The 21,101-nt window shown below is 38.7% G+C and overlaps 2 long non-coding RNA genes across 2 annotated transcripts in view; one reads left to right on the top strand and one right to left on the bottom strand.

Moving 5' to 3' along the window:
• LOC134417600 (uncharacterized) overlaps window positions 1-20,371 on the top strand; it is a 117,392-nt gene extending 97,021 nt beyond the window's left edge. The window contains exons 2-3 of the long non-coding RNA XR_010027598.1: window positions 3,938-3,990; window positions 20,309-20,371. This is a non-coding gene — a long non-coding RNA (uncharacterized LOC134417600). The remainder of the gene's footprint in view (window positions 1-3,937; window positions 3,991-20,308) is intronic.
• Window positions 1-21,101, bottom strand: part of LOC134417599 (uncharacterized) — an 83,461-nt gene that overhangs the window by 14,064 nt on the left and 48,296 nt on the right. The window contains exon 2 of the long non-coding RNA XR_010027597.1: window positions 808-1,691. This is a non-coding gene — a long non-coding RNA (uncharacterized LOC134417599). The remainder of the gene's footprint in view (window positions 1-807; window positions 1,692-21,101) is intronic.

Here is a 21,101-nt window from a genome sequence, read left to right as displayed (position 1 = left end):
ATACCAGACATACAAATCATTATTACTGGCTTTGTCTGGCAGTCTTAAAAATGGTAATGTTCAGGTGCATACAAATCATCTGTTGTTTTTATAGAGAAGTAAACTCTTGCTAAGCAAGATTTTTAAAGCTTTTCTTTTAAAACCAGGGCTTCAAGACATCTTTGGGACATTGGGAATTTCCAGTTCGCTATCTGATACAATACAGACAATTACTTTACACACACACACACACACATACACATACACGTACACACAAATTAAAATAGCTACTTTAAACATAAGTTCTGTTAGTTACAAGGAAACACCCTAAATTACTTCAAATATATGACACTCAGTAGAAATTCAGTAGAATAAAAAAAAAGACAGAGAAATGGTAGAGTGCACGTACAATTCCATCATTAACGTTCAGTGCTGTGGGGTTTACTTCATTCTGTAATGCACCAAAGAAATCTCAACGCCAAAACAACAACAACAAAACCCCTCTATTACTCTTGAGCCAGGAGAAACTTCTCAAGATTTAAGAAAAGATTATTGAAAAACATAACTTACATGATGTGCAGAAAAAAAAATTATGAGAATTAATCTCATAGCTAATGATAACTCCATCTGATAGTGCTTGGAATTGACAGAAGGGAGAGATATTGAAACAAATCAAAACAAGTATATTCTTATATTAATTATGGGCTGCTTTCCCTACCTTTTTTCTCTTGAAGCCATAAGTAACTCAGAAAACTGATCCCAAATAGGGTTATTTCCCAAAATGACACTGACTTGACATTGGAAAAAAAAATTAGTCTGATTTCTTACCTTACTGAGGTGCTGGCTGTCAGATTCATTTATTCTTCAATCATGGGATTATATGAAAAACTGCTATCTATAAATTGACTAGGTGTTTGAAAGCACCTGAATCTTCTAAATCTATCTAGCTTCCTTGGGAGTCCAATAATTTCACCCTGAGGCAAGAAAAAATGTAATAATTTTTCCTCTCTCTGAATTTAAATTTACATTAGGCCAAAGAATCCTCTAAAAATGGGTGTTCTTCAGGGCTGACCCTTCTTGTTTCCCCTTTGCTATGGGTCAAGGCATTCTGTTCTGCCTTCTCTAAACTGAAACTGTCACATATTGACTGAATTAAAGGCTCTGTAAAGCTACAGGGCAAAATCTACTGAGATTCAGAATGTTTGTTGGAAATATTATTTCCACAACTGAAGTTTAACCTAGGCTAGGAAAAAAACTAGGCTAGGAAAAAAAATCATATTTGGGAGTGTATAGAAAGCAAAGCAAAGAAAAACAAAAACCAGCTTATTGCTCTTGTATCCCTCTACCTGCAAACACAAGTTTGACAAGGAAAAGTCAGCACAGGGAAGAGAAAGAAGACTTCTTTTTACAGGTAGACTGACAGGTCTGTCATTCTATTCCCCTTCTTTGCATCTTGTTATCAAATCAGAAACCCTTGGAAAGCATTTTAAGTTGCCTCATGATGCAGGGAGTTTCCAAATGTTTCAACTTCAGGTTTATTTGAGAAGAATGTACTGGAACTAGACCCACTCTCTCCTTCTCAGTTCTTTAGTGAAGCAGACTGTTTTTCCACCTTCACAAATGAAAAAGTTCATAAGGCTTGGGCTGTTTCGTGGTTTCATTTTGCATTTCAACACCATCCTGAAATCCTGCACAGTTTGGAGCACACATCTCTGGAATGATATATAAAGAGTAGTGTCATTTTTCCAATATTAAAAACAAACCAAAAAAACAAAACAAAAAAACTCCACAAGATCAGTTTAGGAAACAGAACACCTCTGATTTTTGAAAATGTATAAGCAGTATGTGTGACTTTTTTTATTCAAAAACTTTATGGAAAGCTCTCAGATTGTAAGAAAAGCAAAGTCTGAAATTAGCATGGGTGTTTAGCTTAGCTTTATCTCCAGACTGGCAGATAGCTGCCTGTGAAAAGGTTTAAAGTAAAGTTCTTGATTGTAGGTCACTCCTCAGTGGATAAATCACAGAAGCAGGCACAGATAAGGCACATGATTGGCTGTTCTCCTGCTGAGGAGAGACTGCATTAAGTTAGACTAATGAATACTGAATCATTTTCTCATCCTCAGGGTGGACACCCCTGTCAGGGCTGAGTCACTGTGCAAGCAGTATGCTGAAGTGATTTAAAATGCAGCAGCCTCTAGTGCTGGTGACAGATGGATATAAACTTTGGGCATGATACACACTCATTTCTAGGCCTTCACAAGCCACCAGTACAAATATACAAGAAAACAAAAGACAAACTGTGATAAAAGACCCCCATTTGTGCACATTTGAGGAAAGTGTGAAGTGGACACTTTTTCACAGCCTTTTCAAATCACCAAAGAGGACTCTCTTCGAGGGTAGTCAAAGATGGATACTTTATTCCAAGGTTACTTTGCTGCTATTTTTCTTTCCAGTAGACTGCAGAACCCCCTGCAATAAGCAATGTGTTACCTCTGCAGAATGAAACCGCATCTTTGACATTTTCTGCTGAAAACTTCTGATGTGCTAACCACTTTACCTAGTCACTTGGAGGTATTACAGAATCAAAATGCAGATATGAAAAGCTGGAGGTACATTTTGATTTTCTCACTTGCATTTTAAATAGAAATAGGTGGTCTTGCTTGAGAGAGAGAAGATAAAAGGGTAACTTCAGCAGTACCCAACACTGAAGGAAAGGACTGATTGAATGAGTATTATTAGACTCTGGGTGAGAAATCACACAATATCTTCCAACTTGGCTGAGAGATAATGTCTTATGGGCCTGACTTTGCCCTGGATTATGATTTCTGTTTGTACAATCCTGGTGTTTGGCATGGACAGCTACTCACAAGCCTTTCAAGTAGGGAATTTTGGTGAGCTCCCAAAGGCCTTTCATGGCAATCAGTGACCAGCCTAGGAAATATGCTGGCTCATACTGCTTGCCAGGGGGACTTTCATGAAGGTCCAACTGCTTGCTTTCAAAAGTTGCCTTCTGTCAAGCCTTTCAAAAAAACTTTGCAGAAAGTGCGCAAAGTGATTTATTTCTCTGTGGTGAACCCTCATTAGTCAAGAAGGGAAAATAATGCTGCCTTGGCACAGAGCACCCACAGAACATATCCTCTAAGGAATGCTATTCATAAAAGAAAAAAGGATAATGAAACTTCATAATATACATGCACGAATTCTTCTAGCTACTCTGTCAAACCATAGCCTATGGAAACCTAAATTGGAAAGCTGCTTAGGAAAGGAATCATGTGGCAAAGGGTGGCTATGAATAGTCACAAGCAGAATAGCTTTATGGAAACAATAGCTCTAATACTTGCATGCTCTTCTATGTCATTTAAAGCATTGCTGTTGATTGTAGAAAATGAGACTTTTAAGCTGACCTTCTGTTTTACCATTGGGGAAGCTAATGCTTACATTGCAAGGGGAAAGCTGGCTGGTTGGTTTTCATTATGGTATGTGCCACAAATAAGCATGTCAGGAAGGTCTGAAATTTCATCTCATCCAAATCGATTAGTGTTAATGTTTTTCTCATTATGATTTCATCAGGATTAATTAACGGAATCTGTGAATAATATGCTGCACATATTTGATATGCAAAACCAAACCAACTGTACAATTTATGTTTCCTTACAGCTGGTGCTTTCCATATTCAGTTAGGAATATAGACTACAATTCCACGGTGGAGACTAATGCAGCTCACCTTCCTGAGCCATGAAGTGCCCTGGATGTCAGTGAAGCCTGTGCTAGCAGGTGACCCTGCTGGAGCTGACAGCTCTGCCCTGCACAGCCAGCCCAGAAAGCAATAGACTCATTTCCTTACCAGCTCAGGAGTCCAATGAATGTTTATATTATATTCGTACAAATATGCCTTGGCTATTGAATTTTAAAATAGGTCAGGGTAAACTTATGAAATGTCCAATTTATTTTTTTTCAGACTCATCCAGTGGTCACTCAGAGCACTCTATATTTGACTGGCATGATTCATGAGTAAGTATACACACCAGACACAGGAGTGGGCTACTTGTAATTTTCAGGAAAGCGCTCATGAACAGCAGAGAGAAACTGCTGTTGATGGCAACAGTATGTGTTCCCAATTAACCCCTCTCTAAATAAATATCTGAATTTTTAGAGAAGACATTTTTAAGTGTCTTTTGTAAAAATTTATTTTGTGGGCAGATCAGAGGATAAACATTTTATGTCCTTTGTACCTTTTTAAAAACATGACAAACCATCTTTACAGGCAATAAGATCTTGATATTTTGAGGCACAGAAGCAAAATAGTGCAAATCTGTTTTCTGATTTCACTGGTCTTGGCAGTGGCTCCTGGATATTTACATCTTAATTTCTTCCCCTCAGATGTGGTATTTGATTTAAGTGTTTGTGAAAACTAGCAGTCTGACAGTCCTGTAGACTGAAGTCTTCCATTTATTCATCCATTAACTACAAAGTTCAAGTTTCCCTTTCAAATTAAGTGCCTCTATCCGTGTTGGCCAGACCACCTCAAGGGAGGAATAATTTAGATTCCAACCACACTCCTACCCCATCCTCACTCTTGCAAATGCAAGCAAGAAGCCAATCTGTGCCAGCTGTTGCACATTTCTAATGGACACACTTGTCTATAGGGAATAATGTGATCAGGTAACTTCAAGAAGATTAAAATTTCAGGTTACCACCAGTCTGGGCTGGACTTGAACTGATACTCCAGGAGAAAATTATTGTCTTCCATTATCAGTCCAGATATACTTTGGATTTTCTTTGGAGCTCTAAGAAGTATCTTAGTGAAAGTAGACCTTTTTTAAAAATTAAATTTACTAAGAATTCTGTGAACAATTCAAATTTCAGTCTATATTAACTGCATTGAGCTGTGGTTTATACTTAATAGTAAGGAAAACAGAGCATAGTATGCAACCCGCTATACCTGGTACAGTGTCAGGTTTTGAAACAGCTTGCATTTAATCTGCACCTATACAGTGCAGAAAGAATCCAGAAAGAAGCTGAAGGTTGCTCAGCTAAATCTTTTTTCATGCAGCTGAGAAAGTTTTCAGGAAGCTGAGTTTTTCACTGATTATTTTCCCCACTTTTTCATATTTTCAAAAAAGGCATAAATAAAAATAGATTGGTTCTGAAGTAACAGAAGGACCAACACAGAGACGATGAAGGTATTCCAGACATATGGATTATGGGAGAAATCCAAAACTTCCCGGTTCTCATTTTTCCATAAGAGCCAATTCTGATACTTAAATATATAGGTGTAGATATGCCAGAGGGGGAGCAAAGAGGAGATTCTTTCCTATCTGTTGTTGCAGCTTGATTGCTTTGGTGCCACACATGCTACTGGCACTGCACTGCAGCAGCTACGAAGAGCCTCACTGTTTTCGGCGAAAATGAGACAGAGATGTGGTAGATTCTCCAGAAGCTGTATTATGCCTCCTATTTTCACTCTTGCCACCAGTTTGGGATGGAAAGGAACTTGGTTAGGCCTTCAGCATGCTGTACATGGCACACTTGGTTCTTGGTGTGTGACCACAGAGCTCACCATTCATGTTATAAAGGCATGTTTCTGGATTATTGGTTTCTCCAGTGTTTTGCACTACTTCAAGTGCCCTGAAAACCCACTGTATTCTTTTATTCTGGTGGAGAAAGTATGAGTGCTGCTAGTTTGGGCTCTAGTGAGGGGTTGAGAAGGCAAGCGGGACAAATGCTCTCAGGGGCAGTGGGGATGCATGTGCTGTATAACTGAAGCCTTGACAACAGCTGGCAACTAATGCCAGTGCTGTCATATGTATTGACCAGTCTGCAAATTCAACCCAGACTGTCATGTCAAACAAGAGACCTTATCCTATTGAATTTGAACCATGAACTTGGAAAAGAACTCACAGTAGATGAGACAGAAAGGCTACATGCCTACATGCCTTTCCCTGTTTCAACTTCCTACCGTCCTCCGCTGCCCAAGGTGGTTTTATTGGCTTCTTGTGGTGTTTCGTTAATGAACCAACCAAAATCCTCCAAGTTTTACATAGGTAGAATTTTTCTTCCACAACTTATTCTTTTTCTGTCTTGTTTCCTGTCTAGAACAACAAGCCTTAAGCCCTTGAAAAAAATCTTGACAAACAACCCTGTGTTCTGCTTTGCCAGCTGACTGATGGATTAGTTAGAGGTACCCTTGCCTAGGCTGCCTCTTCTGCAGAGCTGCCAACAGCACTTCCATACGAATGAGTGATCACCAGCACTCACAGTCTTCTTCTGTTAGACCTGTATCACTTTCTACCTCTACATAGATGGAGATACCTGGTTAGACAAAAGCTTCAATCAATTTATGTTTTGGAGCCTGTCACATACAATGTGAGTCTGCAGTATTAAACTCACAGGAGTTGAAACAGATATAAGGAAAACCTAGCACTTGCTAGCCAAGTGCAAATAGCTAGTCCTGTAATGATCTGAGAAATCTAAGTCTCTCAGCTGGAATCCATCTATTTTTCCCTTGTGTTGAGGCCTTGGGTTTATTATAGTGGTATTTTAGCCTACTAGTAGACTGAAAGCAACATGAGACATACTCATTACATTCAGGAAGGAAATTTTGCACATTGTATGGATGCTGAAAGCATTTTTCTTCCTAACAGGCAGGAAGAATTAGATTTGCCAATTCCCCAATCTGCAGTGCTTTTCTGAGAATTTTGAATTTTAAACTCCAGCCTTCTGACTAAGAGCTCAGGACAAAAAACTAATTCCTAGCTGTATCCCAAGAATTGTCTTCAGTCTGTAGAAGGAAAATTTTCACTGAGGAAATCTCTTTTTCTCTGAGGTAGAGGTTGCACTACAGGCTAAAGAGAAAAAACCCAGTGCCTTTTGCCCCTTGCCCTTTCCAGGAAGGTGCATTGGGGAGCTCAGGCAAGTATTTAAGTTAGTTCTGCTTGAAAGCCTTCTGCCAGATGAGTGGCTCCCACGCAAAAGAAAAAGAAACAAGAAATAAAGAGAAGTTGGATGTGGAGAATTTGTAGTCCCTATGCCACTTTTGTCACCAGAGTTTTCCAGGAGGGCAAAAATGCAGCTTAGGCAGGAAATCAGCCATACCTTGCACCAGTGATTGCATCTCTGAGTGCTGCTGGGCCAGTTTCCCTTTAGCTTTCTCTTTTTTTAATCTAGGAGAACCCTACAAACTGAGGCAAATATCTTAAATGGAGAAACAGATAATGCACACAGAGAATGCATGCAAATAGCATGCAGAACCATATAAAATATCCCAGTAAACATTATGAGGTAGTGTTTAGATTAGTTGCAGCTAGACTAGACAGCCTGTTAATGGACATTAGGAGAGTGTGGTTTGGAGCAGGCATTTCCACACATTCATAAAAGATTGAGAAGCCTTGGAAGGTCAAAAAATTGTTTTGTGGATTATCAGATCCCATTGACCAGTTTAGCATTTCTGGCTTCTATTATAGTGCATATGCCCCTTACAGCCACCCACATCCACCATGATCTTTAAAGCCAGTGGCAACTCACTAAAAAGTCAGCATGCAGTACGGGACCCTTTGGTTTGTGATTACTGTATTTCCAGTTCAGCTTCAAATTTTGCAAAAGAAGGCTTCTCAGCATGCATCAATAAGAGATTAATCTTATATCCTTCTCAAAAATAACTGCTCATAGTTTTTCTTGTTTGTCAGCAGCTGCCCTTTTATTCTCAGCAAGTAACTTCGTGTTATGTGTATGATGTGCAGATAGTCATTCTTTCACTTTTAGATCCTGTGGTGGGCAGATTTAGTAAGCAGTGCTCCTTTCAACCTGCAAACCACTCTGTCAAAGGCCATTTCATTTCTTAAAAGAAGTTAATAGCACAGTGGATCCATTAGATTCTTTGTTTTATTGTGCCCAGCCATTTTGGTGTTGCAACACAAAAACCCAATGAACAGTTAAGGTTGTGCAGAGTCATTAGAAAAGCCAGATTAAATCTTGATTTCTGCCAGACATAGGTGACTGGAGGTCAGGTACTGCCATTTTTGATTTTAGAACTATTAATACTGAGTTTGGAAAAGGATAGGTAATTTATTTCTCTTTTGTTAAAGCATGGGTAAATATATTCATGTCACTAAAACATTTGCATTATTAAAGTATTTGAATGAACATGAATAAATTACTAATCTGAAAGGCTGTAATTATTTTTGCTCAGACAAGAATAAATAACTTTTTTGTAGCATCTTTAGGCTTGGATGATCCTTTTGCCCTTGTGTATTTGTAAACTCATATACCAGTTGAGTCACCTGGATCGAAGCCACTTTTTAATAAGACATAGAAAAAATAAAGTACATTTTGTGTCAGCCTCCTCTGCTAGAACTACAAAAATAATTGCACTTGATTTTACTTCTTTGGAAAAAAGGAACAAAACAAAATAAAGCAAAAAAAAAAAAAAAACCCAAACACCGCACTAACCCTTAATTTACTTGGAAAAAACAAAATGCTGTTAACCATCTTCACTGACCTTTCTCTCAGCTGACAGTTGGTTGTGACAGACAAAGCTGAGTAATCAGCCAGCTGTGGTAAAAAACAAAGCCATGTACCTGATGCAGTCTGATTTTGAGCTATCATTTGTGATACCTGTGGATTCCTTAGGAATGCTTCAGCATTTTGAATATTTTGTCTTTCTATCCAGACATTGAAAAAAATTTCAAGACTTTTATTCACAGAAAATATATATTTCATTTCTGAATATACAGAGTTGGATTTAAAAGCATTCTTGTTTCCTTTTTTTCCTCGAAACTTCATTTTTAGCTTTGGGAATTCCAAATATCTCTTGTGTTCAACATTTTCTCTAGAAAAAGACGTAGCAGACTAACATTTGAAGGAACTGACATGAAAAAAGACTGACTTTCATTTTAGATGTCTTTCTTGCCAAAACAAAAAAAAAAAAGAGAAGAAACACTAGTTGAAACATGGGAAATTATGATTGGGTGTAGGAACAAAAAAGTCACAGTGAGGCTGCCCTGTAACAACTTGTCAAGAGATGTTGCTTTGTCTCCACCCTTGGAGATATTCAAAACTCAACAGGACATGGCCCTGAGCAAGTTGATGTAAGTTGTCCTTGCTTCTGAAGAAGCAGCAGGAGCTGAATAAGGTGACCTCTGGAAGTGCCTTCCAACTTGAATGATTCTGTAGCCTGCCACATGACAGCAAAGTGCTGTCTACAATCTTTGTCAGTTCTCAGATTTTAGATTCAAGATATAATTATCTTGAATAGATTGCTTTGCATAGATTGCTTTGAATTCTAGAGCAAGAAATATTACATATATTCATATTCATGCCACTGTCTTTATAGAACAAATCTGCAATCATTTGTTCCTTGGAAAATTGTTCTTCATGTAGCAAGTTCTTGTTCAAGCAGGAACAATCCCATAGAAGTTTGTAAGTTATGTTTTGGTGGAATGTTTGGATTAGATTGTGCTGGTAAACAGAATATATAAATGAAATATTCTCCTTTAAGTTTACTGAATGCTTCATGATAAGTATATTCCACATACTATATATATGTACTACATATGAAATTAATTTACTGATAACTATTTCAAAAATTAAGATGTCTTTGGAAATCAAAGAATGATAATGGAACAACTGTTCATGACTTCCTATGGCATGCAGTGAAAGAATCAAAATTGGTCTGGAGGAGTTCAAGTCTGATTACCATGTTATCATACATGGTTTGTACCTGCTGTAGGCAATGGTGAAATGCCTCAGCAATTGAACAAGCAAACATAGATAAAGATCTCATTTGAAGAATACTTTTTCCCTTTTTTCCCCCCCTTCTCTGCTGTTTTTTAAAGTTGTTCATCTTAACATCCTGGAAATATCCAATTTGGTTTTACCTTCATTTGATAAGGAAATCACTAATGATGGGATGGCAAAGGATGGTGAAATTAGAAATATACTCCTCAATATTTAGTTTGTCTCCCAGTTTTACTTGTTTAGCAAAGTTTCCTCTAGAAAAGGCAGAATGAAAAAAAGCATGAAGTCTGACTGAATTTATTGTCAAATCGTTGGTTTTGTCATACTCTGCCTTCCTTTCTGACATATTTTATTAAGCAAAATGTTAAGCAAGAGATATAAATAATGTATTATTGAAGGCATCCTCATCCATGACTTAATGGTACTAAAGATAGACTTCCCAGCTTTCCACAGGGAAGGGAAGGGAAGGGAAGGGAAGGGAAGGGAAGGGAAGGGAAGGGAAGGGGAGGGGAGGGGAGGGGAGGGGAGGGGAGGGGAGGGGAGGGGAGGGGAGGGGAGGGGAGGGGAGGGGAGGGGAGGGGAGGGGAGGGGAGGGGAGGGAGGGGAGGGAAGGGAAGGGAAGGGAAGGGAAGGGAAGGGAAGGGAAGGGAAGGGAAGGGAAGGGAAGGGAAGGGAAGGAAGGGAAGGGAAGGGAAGGGAAGGGAAGGGAAGGAAGGGAAGGGAAGGGAAGGGAAGGGAAGGGAAGGGAAGGGAAGGGAAGGGAAGGGAAGGGAAGGGAAGGGAAGGGAAGGGAAGGGAAGGGAAGGGAAGGGAAGGGAAGGGAAGGGAAGGGAAGGGAAGGGAAGGGAAGGGAAGGGAAGGGAAGGGAAGGGAAGGGAAGGGAAGGGAAGGGAAGGGAAGGGAAGGGAAGGGAAGGGAAGGGAAGGGAAGGGAAGGGAAGGAAAGGAAAGGAAAGGAAAGGAAAGGAAAGGAAAGGAAAGGAAAGGAAAGGAAAGGAAAGGAAAGGAAAGGAAAGGAAAGGAAAGGAAAGGAAAGGAAAGGAAAGGAAAGGAAAGGAAAGGAAAGGAAAGGAAAGGAAAGGAAAGGAAAGGAAAGGAAAGGAAATTTCAGGTTCTGAGCAGCAGCAGCAGCACATCTATTTTTACTAGTTTAACCAATTTTAGGAATGCCTTAAGAATATGGACGGTGCAGTGGAAGTAATGGAACATGGTAGTCCTGTGCAGTGGCTGTCTATGATCCTTGTTTCCCATTTATGCTTTAGGAGATGTTTCCTATTTGGGAATAAGATGCAGGAGACTGCTATAGGAAAAACACTTGTCCTGACCTTATCCTTACTCCATAACATGAAAGTAAAAGAGAATTTCAAGCAGCATGGATTGTCATAAAATCATGCCTCTCCTGAGGGCAAGCCAGTAACTTAGGAATTATCCCTGCATCCAGATTTGTTAAGAAAGAGAAGACATGGCAGAACTGTATTTTGTAAATGACTGATAATTTAAATCACATTCTGTCCAGTGCTCATCTAAACCATTGACTAAATTACATCACCCGTCACAGCTCTTGGTTGTCTTTCAAAGGCAACTGCTCCACTAGGAAGGTGAAAAGGCAACTGAAATAATAAAATGTGTCATCAAAATAAAATGTGATACAATTTAAGTTTATTGCTACTCAGGGAATTCTATTCCAGTATCTTACCTTCTTTGTCCAAAAGGGAGATAAACTAGTGAGCATTGACACTTCTGGTCAGAAATTTTCAGTTATTATATAACTGGAATATAAGTGTTGTTTATACAAGACAGAAGTAAAATATACTCCCTCTAGACAAAAGACCATTAGCCTTAAAACTTTCATTACTTCTTCTATCCTGAAGATAAAAACTTGCATTATTTTTCAAGAAAAAAAGCCTTGAGCCTCTAGCAAAAGATGCACAGCCTCCTCACAGTGTTGAAATTTTAAACATTGCCTCAGTTGAGGCTTTAACTTGCTTTTGGTGCCTCTATGTAGCATTAAGCGTATTAAAGGTCAATTAAGTGGTTAATCATAAAATACCAGCTTTCTGTGATAGTGGCACTCAGTACTAGCTGCTCCCATTACTACAGATCCACTCTACACACCCACCAGAGACCGCAGCTGGGGTATGAGGGTCTGTTGCTTTTGACTATAAAGTTACAGGGCAGATTGATGGTCTCTCTGCAAAGAATAACTGAGCTGAGATAAGCTCAATTAGTCACTGTAAGAAATCATAGGAAACAGAAGGAGATGAGTCTGAAGCAAGCTAAGGTGCTTTCTTATCTTTGACACTTCACTCAGACTTTCCACAAGATTTCTACAAAGCCAAAAGATAAAAACAAATAAATTTGACTCAATTCCAGAAAGTATACTGTGGTTTCTGCAGTAAGGAATGTTTTTTCAAGACTCAGTAATGGCTCTCCAGTTCCCCAGTTTCCTGGAGTCTATAGCATGCATGACGCCTTGCATTTTTTTCAAAGAATATTATTTAAACTAGATGTTTTATAGAGACAAAAACCAATGGGAAAACATAGTTTCATAAAATGCCACACACTGGACAGAGGTAGAACCCAAAAGACAGAACAGATGTCACATTAGAACAGTGGGCAGAAAAAGAATTGTCATGTAAGCAAAATAATCAAAAAGGTAAAGTAAAAAAATAAGCAGCTATCAAAGAATAAATACTTATAAATAATTTATTGTTCCTTATTTTCACAGAAGCAATTCCTTTTCTCCTTTCACAGAAGCCAAGCTTTTTCAGTACTGAATACTCTGTTGGCAGCTCAAAGCACTGCAAATCTTGAATAAATCCCAGGACCAACTTCCATGTTTTCTGCACTAAACCATGATGACAGAGATAACAGCTCAGCTGATTCCTCCCTGACCATGCCCCAGTTCAGACCAACATAAATTTGGAATAGTTCAGTTGAAGCTAAAGAAGTTATTTTAAATTGATACTGTAGTAAGACAGAACAAGCCCTGACTCACAATAGGAAGATCAGACAATGTCATATATTGAATACAGACATAAATGCAAGGCTTCATTTACAGAGAAGTGAATTTAAAAAGTATTTAATATATTGTTTAACTACCATTTAATTAATTTGTTTAATGTTCTATCCATTGATAAATAATATTTGCATTGACAGCAATTGTACTCCTTGCTGTCTGCTCTGTACTGCTGTGATAATTATTATTTCAAAACAAAAGTCAGTCTTTTCCCCTCATTTGAAAGATACCATCCATCACATGAATTATGGATTTAGAGCATACTGAAGTCCATTGGAAAAACTCTGGCTTTCAGTAAGGTTTAGATCAGTCTTTTGAACAGGTCAGGATTCTTGTGGAAAATAATAGCATGAAACCTTGTAATTAGCTCAAAATGTATAAAGCTTGTGCACAGGAGGTTTATTTGAAGGAATCACAAAATCTCAGAATAGATGAAGCTGGAAGAGACCCCTGGAGGTCATCTAGTCCACTCCCCTTGCTCAGGGAAGGGTTAATTACAGTTTGTTTCTCCAGGGTCATGCAGGAACATAACTCCATTTCTTTACTTTTAAATGACCAACTTTCCCAATTTACTTTTTTCTTACATAAAACTCTGTAATACGTCTTACTCTGTAATTATTGGATCATTTTGAAAAATCTTTTGCAGCCTCTTGTCAAGAGAATGGAATCCTGTTGCGCATTTTACATTTAGTATTACAATTTATTTTTTCACTGAATAGGTCATCAGGATTTGAAGTTTTAATGTAATTTTGCAAATTATTGTAATTATTTGTAATTTTGACCTTTTTATGGCTCTATATTTTGATTGCAAAGAACTACACTTCTTTAGTGTGAACCAGTGAGACTGCAATCAGCAGAGAAAAGACTTAAATAGAACCAATATAAAATGGATATCTTTGAAGGGTAGGTAGATAAACACCTTCAAAACTGTCAAGATCTACCAGAAATGGAACACTCTGAGTGCTTTGGCTATCAGATGTCACTGTTGAGCCTCAATGAAGATGGGATGCTAAATAGCCACCTATGTTTTATACAGATCATGTCCAACTCTTGCCCCACTGCTTTTAAGCTAATTGTTTCCACAGATTATTGTGCCCAAAATAACTTCTAGCACTGCTCCACCAAATATTTTCACCATTTGCCTGGAAGTTATTAGCTGGCATCCCACAACATTTATGTCCTCTTGAATCTGCTTTTTTTTTTTTGCATTGAGCACTATACAGAAATTAGCTGAAAATGAGAGCAATTTCAAGCAATTGATTGATGTTTTCTATGAGTACATGATACTGGTTGTTGATGAGAGTTATATATTAATTAAAATCACATCTTCTTTTACTACTTATTACTAGTTGAATATCAGTTAGAGTAGCCTTCATGCTTTTATGTCTTTTGGTCACAGCAAAGACAGATAGACAAGGAGCAAGGGGCTGGAAAGAGCAAATCTCCAGGGTTACTGCCTGCATAATGAGGGTGTTTTCCTTTGATCAGGAAAATAGGGGGTACAAATCAAGACAGGATTTTAACGTTAGTCTAATCTGAATGCTCATTTTATGGTTTCACATAGAAGGAGATAGAGGGATATTTGTTTTACAGGTTGTATTTGATTTCTTCTGTTCCTTTATTCTGATAAGGTCCCTAATTCAAGCACATTGCAATTTTCTCAAATTTAGAAGTGACTGCAATGTTTTCTATAAGTATAGTCTCATATGCTAGAATTGAAAAATTAAAATTATAATACATTTGTATCATCTATTTAGTGTGCTTTATTGAATGAAAATTGCATGTATGTTTTCAAAAAGCTCTTATTTAAATTCCAAATATCAAAACATTTCCGTTTGAACTGTATAAAATGAAAAAGTATTATTTTAGAGGGAGAGAGCGAGCTCATGAAACTGTTTTCAGGAGGGCCAACCCTGTCCTGGGGCCATCAGGTACAACATCACCAGCCAGAGAGGATTGTCCTGCTCTGCTCTGGGCTGGGGCGGCCTCACCTCGAGAGCTGGGAACAGTTCCAGGTGCCACCGTATCAGAAAGACATGAAGCTCTTACAGAGCATCCAAAAGAGTGCAATGAGGGTGGTGAGAGGTCTGCAGGGGAAGCTGAATGAGGAGTGGCTGAGGTCACTTGGTCTGTTCAGCCTGGAGGAGCCTGAGGGGAGGCACCATCACAGCAACAACTTCCTCATGAGGGGAAGAGGAGGGGCTGGCACTGATCTCTTCTCTGTGGTGACCAGCAACGGGGACTGAGGGAATGGCCTAAAGTCATTTTAGGAGAGGTTTTATGTTGGATATTAGGAAATGGTTCTTCACTGAGAGTGCTTGGGCACTGGAATAGGTTCCCAGGGAAGTGGTCACAGCACCAAGCCTGACAGAGTTCAAGAAGAGTTTGAACAACACTCTCAGGCACATGGTGTGATCCTTGGGAATGGTCTCATGCAGGGCCAGGAGTTGGATACAAAGATCCTTGTGAGTCTCTTCCAATTCAGCATATTCTGTGATTCTGTGATTTGTGTCTTTTATATTACTGAAACATTTCTGAATCTCTTAGATTACTGATGTTTTTGTGGTGGGAAGAAAGAAGGAACTGGCAAAGAAGTGATTGACAGTGACCTGGAGGCAGTGAGGGACATAGTCCATCTGATCTTACCTAAAATGATGTTTCAGATTTCACAGCTTACACTGAGAAAACTCTGTTATCAATCAGTGATCTTGTTAGCAGTTGCAGTGGGCAGGCTAATTAATGATGCTGCTTTGCATAGATTTGGGGGATGAGTAGGAAATGAATATAACATAATTAAACTATTGTAAAGTCTCAGATTTGGACTGTTACTTCTGAAAATGTTGGTGGCTATGTCAGTTTAATCAAAACTAATAAATATGCAAGGATTTAATTTGCATCAGTTAATTTTGGAGCACAATCCCAAATACAGCTCTGTTAAATGCTGCTTTTGGAAGTATGTGCTGTGAATTCAGAGGTAAAGAGCATTTCCTACAGACTTTAATTCCCTGGGCAGAGTGGGAACTCTGTTACCTAGGAAGAGCTTCCCAGTCTGTATTTTGCTGGGTGCCATCACAGTGGCTCAAACCCTCAGCATCCATGCCAGTGTGAAATATGACACTGCAGGGATGACAGGACAGGGGACTGGGGATTCATTAATGTTGGGGGCATCATAATGCCTCAGGATGCTGCTGCTTAGAACTGATTTGTCAGCAGGTCAGTCTTACCTCAGTAGACACAGTGCTACATTCAGTTGACTTGCTCTGACTGTTTTCAACTTTTAACCTGTTTTGTGTTGGACTGCAGGGTTAAACTAATCATGTCGAGTAAATTTAAAATTTCCTTGCATATTTTAAAAGCATACAGACTTTGCAATTTGCACATCCACTAAATGGAAGCTATGTCAGTTTCTAGGAAAAATAAACACAGAATCACAGAATATTCTGAGTTGGAAGGGATCCACAAGATTCATTAAAGTCCATCTCCTGGCCCTGCACAGAACAGCCCCAATAATCACAACATGTGTCTGAGAGTGTTGTTCAAATGTGCATTTAAAAGATATTATCTCCAAACACACATATTAAAAGAGCACATATCCAAGGTTCAGCAAGGACTACAGCATGGAATATGTCAATATTCCTGTTCCAAATTGCCAGCTTTAGGGACTTCATTGTATTATGCCAAAGACTGAGTTTATCAGTATGGTGGTATTTTTCCAGACGCCACAGGGAAAATTACAGGAGGTATTTTTTAGAGAGAAGAATAAGGAAAAAATGAAAACCAAAACAAAAATAAATAAATAAATAAAAGATTATACTCTTCAGCTAGTGAGTCACTGATAACAGGCCAATATTCCTACCTGGCTCCTTCTAAGCTAGAGAGGTTTAATCTTTGCAGTCCTAAGGCAAGGATCAAGGACTCTGAACAACTGACTTAGAAAGCACCAAGGAAGTTGAACCAGTTGTTCACAATTGCTTGAGGGGAATCTCAGACATACAAGCTGCCAGCAAATGCTTCGAGAAGGCCCCTCTCTTTCCCCCTGAGTCCCTGGAATTAATGAAACTCATCAAAGCTTGCAAAGGAGGATGCAAATTCAGGGAAAACGTGATAAAAAGGGCCCGTGGCTCCTGCACGAGCAAATTACATGTGCTAGTAACTAAATTGATGGGAAAGTCACAAACTCTGTTCACCAAACACAACAGAGATAACAGCAAAAGTCACTTCTGTTAGTTACCACAGTGCCTGCCTTTTTTGATTAACTGAGTGCCTGTTGTTTTTTCACAGACACTTGATTGTTCTAGCTGCTTGGCAATCTAGTCCCTAGTCCCTTTAAGCTTTTCCATGATGTTGTGTCAACTGGATTTTGTGCAGTAGAGCTCTTAGACAGAAATACTGACTGCAGAGCAACTCATGGCTGAGGAAAGTGAAACACACAGCTGAAATGAACTTACAAAAATCTGCCATGTTTCATCACAAATCTGTGACATATTGTACCCAGAGTTTTCCAACATGTAGTCAAGCTTAGAAATGTCAGCTGTAGTGGACAAAAGGGCTATGATACAACTCTAAAGAATTTCATGTGTGTCCAGTGTTTTATAATGCTTTTTATCAAGTAATTTGGAATAGTAGGCAGCCCACCAGCAAAATAACTGGTTCAAGCTTAAAAGTGACTCCTGAAGTGCCAGAGGAATGTGCCAAGGATTCAGATGTCACTAGGAAATTTCTGTCACTAGCTGATCGGTCCTGTGGCTGCCACCAAAAAGAGAAGGAATGGGATAATGTATTGTTCTATTTTTCTGAGGCTAGCAGTCTCTGCACCAATCTACTGAAATTCTTCTGCCATTTGAAGCAAATATTTTCATGTCTTTGCATTTTCTTCCAAGCTTAAACATGTTTATGTGTCTCAGGAAGTGACGTTTCTAGCACTTAAAAAATGAAATGGTTGTTTATTGTTGGTCACTACTGCTGTGCATTCTCAGCCTTTAGAGTCATGGTTTGAGTGGCAGTGTTCAAGGCAAGGTTGGAGCAATCTGGTCAAGTCAAAGTTGTCCCTGCCCATGGCAAGGGGGTTGGAACTATATATTCTCTAAGGACCCCTCCAACCCAAACCATTTTGATACTATGAAATGAAACTCTATTCTGGATAGATTCTAATCTCATGGTTTAGAAACTCTTTGATTGTCCATAAGGATGAAATAAGTAGACTTTGGAGCTTTTATGGAATTAAAGCTCTACTACAGCTTTCTGGCATTCAGAAACATCCGAAGTCACAGTGCCAGTGTCCAAAGAAGGTCTGCTCTATTCACTGTCTGGGTTTTAGTCAGTCACAAGGCAACACAAGTACATTCTGGAAGGCATTGAAATATTTTTAATCTGTGATACCCCATTGTAATACGGTAATATTAATTCCATGGGCAGTTATATTATGTTTATCCTTATGTTTTAAGGGCTTCCCTTCACTCCAGCACTATAGATAAGTTTAACTCAAATTTTACTCACCTGGAAAGCAGGCCAGTCCTACACATTACTTTAGAGTAAAGCCTAGGCTGATACATTGATATACTGCTTAGTAATTATGGCTTGTCGTTCAACCTTAGAAAGTTTTTGTGCTTCTGATGCACACATGGGTTAGATCCAGTGGCAAAAATCAAAGAAATATTTCAGTTAAAAATTCATAACATCAAAACACTTTCAGTTAAACTGAGGTTAGGAAACAGAGGTCTGAGTCCATCTGAATCCAGGTATTTTTCTACCTCCCAAAATGGTTTCCTTCAGATATCCTGTTCAGGACTGGGCTGAGGGCTGCCACACTCTGTAAGGTGAGAAGCCAGATATGATGGGAGAGCTTCTGAGCAGGACTCAATTGCTTTCTAGGTGAAAAACATCATCCAGGACACAGCTACCCACTTTTGTCTTGATCTCTCTGACACACTGCTCTGTTGCTCCAAATGTAGTTTAACACTCTGTGACAAATAGCTTCAAAAGTGGGTACTCAAATTTTACTGTGCTGCCACATGAAATATTATTATAATATGGTTTTCCTCCTCTGCCACATGCAGGCTTGTCTAATCACAGTCCAGTATTTACCATGCAAGATGAACTTTGGACTTCCTCAACTATGGACTTAACTAAAACTAAGCAAGAAACTGCAAACATAAAGTTAAGTATATTTCCCTAAACTGAAAAAGTACCATTTTTGCTACTTTCACTTTTATGCAGTAAGCAAGAAGAGGGTTTGGCCATTTTGTATCCACAGCACGTAAGAAAAACAATAAGATTACACAGAAATTGGATCAAATAGAATGTTGGTAAGCCTGATTTTTTATTTCTAATGTATTGGCAGATTCTGCCCATTTGAACTGAATGTCTCATAACTCACTCTGTGGAAGACAGCCTGCTATTGGAACCAACTTCTGACACCAGATCAGCACCCTCTGGGTTGTCAAGTCTTTATATAGAGAGAGAAAGCAAAGTATTTCTAGAAGGCAACTGTTATGTTAGATTGGGCCTTAAATTCCAAGGCCATGAAGACCAAGTGGGTTAGGCCCAGGTCTTTGACCTTAGGTTGATTACAGAAAATTATCAAGCCCTTAGGATGCCACAGGAATTCTCTCTTTACATCCAGAGAGAGATAATTTCCTCTCCAGTATGAATCTGGACATTTGTGTTCTTTATTTCTTTGAGAGATTTCTACTTTTGATCAAGTATTTTGATCAAGAAGGGAAGGATGGAGTGACCAGCAAAAATATTGGCCAGTGTTGTGAATGAGCAAAGAAAATGACACAGCAACTGGCATTTCATACAGGACCAGAGGAGCTCCCATGTTATGTGAGATGCCATCTGGCATCCCTGAGTACGTAACTGGTCATATGAACAATGCCTCTGCTCTGTCCCTCAGGTCTCAATGGTGATTTTTAAAAAGCTGGTAGATTGGTAACTTTTATTGTGAAAAAAATTACAATTTTTCATGTGCGAAGGCAAGTTGCTGGAGAAAACCCCAGAATATCAGTCTATTTTCCTTCCCAAAAATTTCCTCTGAATCCCCTTCCCCCCACCGGGATGTCACCCCTCTTGATCATTGGTGAGTCTGTGAAAATGCACTCTGCTGTGTTCCTGGGGCTGTCTCGTGTTTCTCTGCCTCTAATGCTATCCAACCTGCGGGGGTTTTTTCTCTAACAAAAATACAAAGTGACTAAATTTGAAGGATCACAACACTTAAAAGGTAGGAAAAGACATTGTAATGCCCATAGAGCTGGGCTCTTTTGACCTATTCATCATCTGTTGTCTGCCTTGAAGGTTTTTAGTCCTGTGATTATCAGGGACTGAAGCACAAGCATCTGTAGCTCCCTTCCTCCCTCTGTTAGCTCTCTGTTGAAGAAAACAAGGAGAGTTATTTATGCTGTCTTATTCAAAATTAAAATAAAAATCCAAGACCTGCATGAGCTTTAGCTGAGAGCTAACAGGGAAGAGAATATGGCCTTAGTATCTTTCTTTCAGTGTAAACACAGATATTTTTGAATGAAGGAAAAAAGACAGTAATTCTGACTCATCTTTTTTTCTTAAATTGATGTAATTTCAGCTGGCCTTCTGTGGAGAGAAAGGATAAGGGAAAATAAGTGGAATAAACATAAGATAAAGCAACAGAAATTCATAAATTCATTTACCGTAAGTATTTTCCATTAAGTTTTTGCTGTTCTTTGTTTTAGGGTTTATATTGCCAAAATTCATTTTTCAATGATTTTGGAGTCTTTTTTTTCCCCTAAGAGATGCTATGACTTTTCTATATGCAATTAAACATATGTTGTTTAAAACTCACTAGAACACATCTTTGACCAGTTAAGCATTACTCAAATCCTTTTATCATAAAACTCTATTCTCAAAAGATCACCTTATTCTAAGGTTACTAAAATGAAAGCAAAAGCCCTTGCACATTAAGAGTCTTTTTTTCCAAAAGATTTCCATTTTCTTCTGCAGACCTGCCACTTTACTTGCCAGTTGTATCATGAAAAGCTGTGCTTATAGCAGATCTATTGTAGAGTGAAAAGAGAAAATGCTTTGCTACAAGGCAGTAGCTAATTCACTATTCTTCAGGGACTGATATTCATCTATCCTTCAATAAAAGCTAATGGTTAAATAGACCCAATGCACTCAGCTAATCTTGGAAGAAGCTGATGGCTGGGGGTTGGGATTCAAAGTTCATGCTGAAGTGCTATTCCTGAAGACAAAGATATTCTTACATTTGCCTTAGAAAAAAATTACAATACTAAAAATATCACATGGCTTTCCCTCTCAAACACGTATTTTTATGAAACAGAACCTATGGCATGTGAAAAAGTTAAATTTTATTAATTTTTAACAATGCATCGCTTTTA

Source organism: Melospiza melodia, chromosome 4 (genome assembly GCF_035770615.1).
Source record: "Melospiza melodia melodia isolate bMelMel2 chromosome 4, bMelMel2.pri, whole genome shotgun sequence".
Classification (NCBI taxonomy): domain Eukaryota; kingdom Metazoa; phylum Chordata; class Aves; order Passeriformes; family Passerellidae; genus Melospiza; species Melospiza melodia.
The sequence above is the reverse complement of the archived record's forward strand: the minus strand, read 5'-3'. Positions and strand labels throughout refer to the sequence as shown.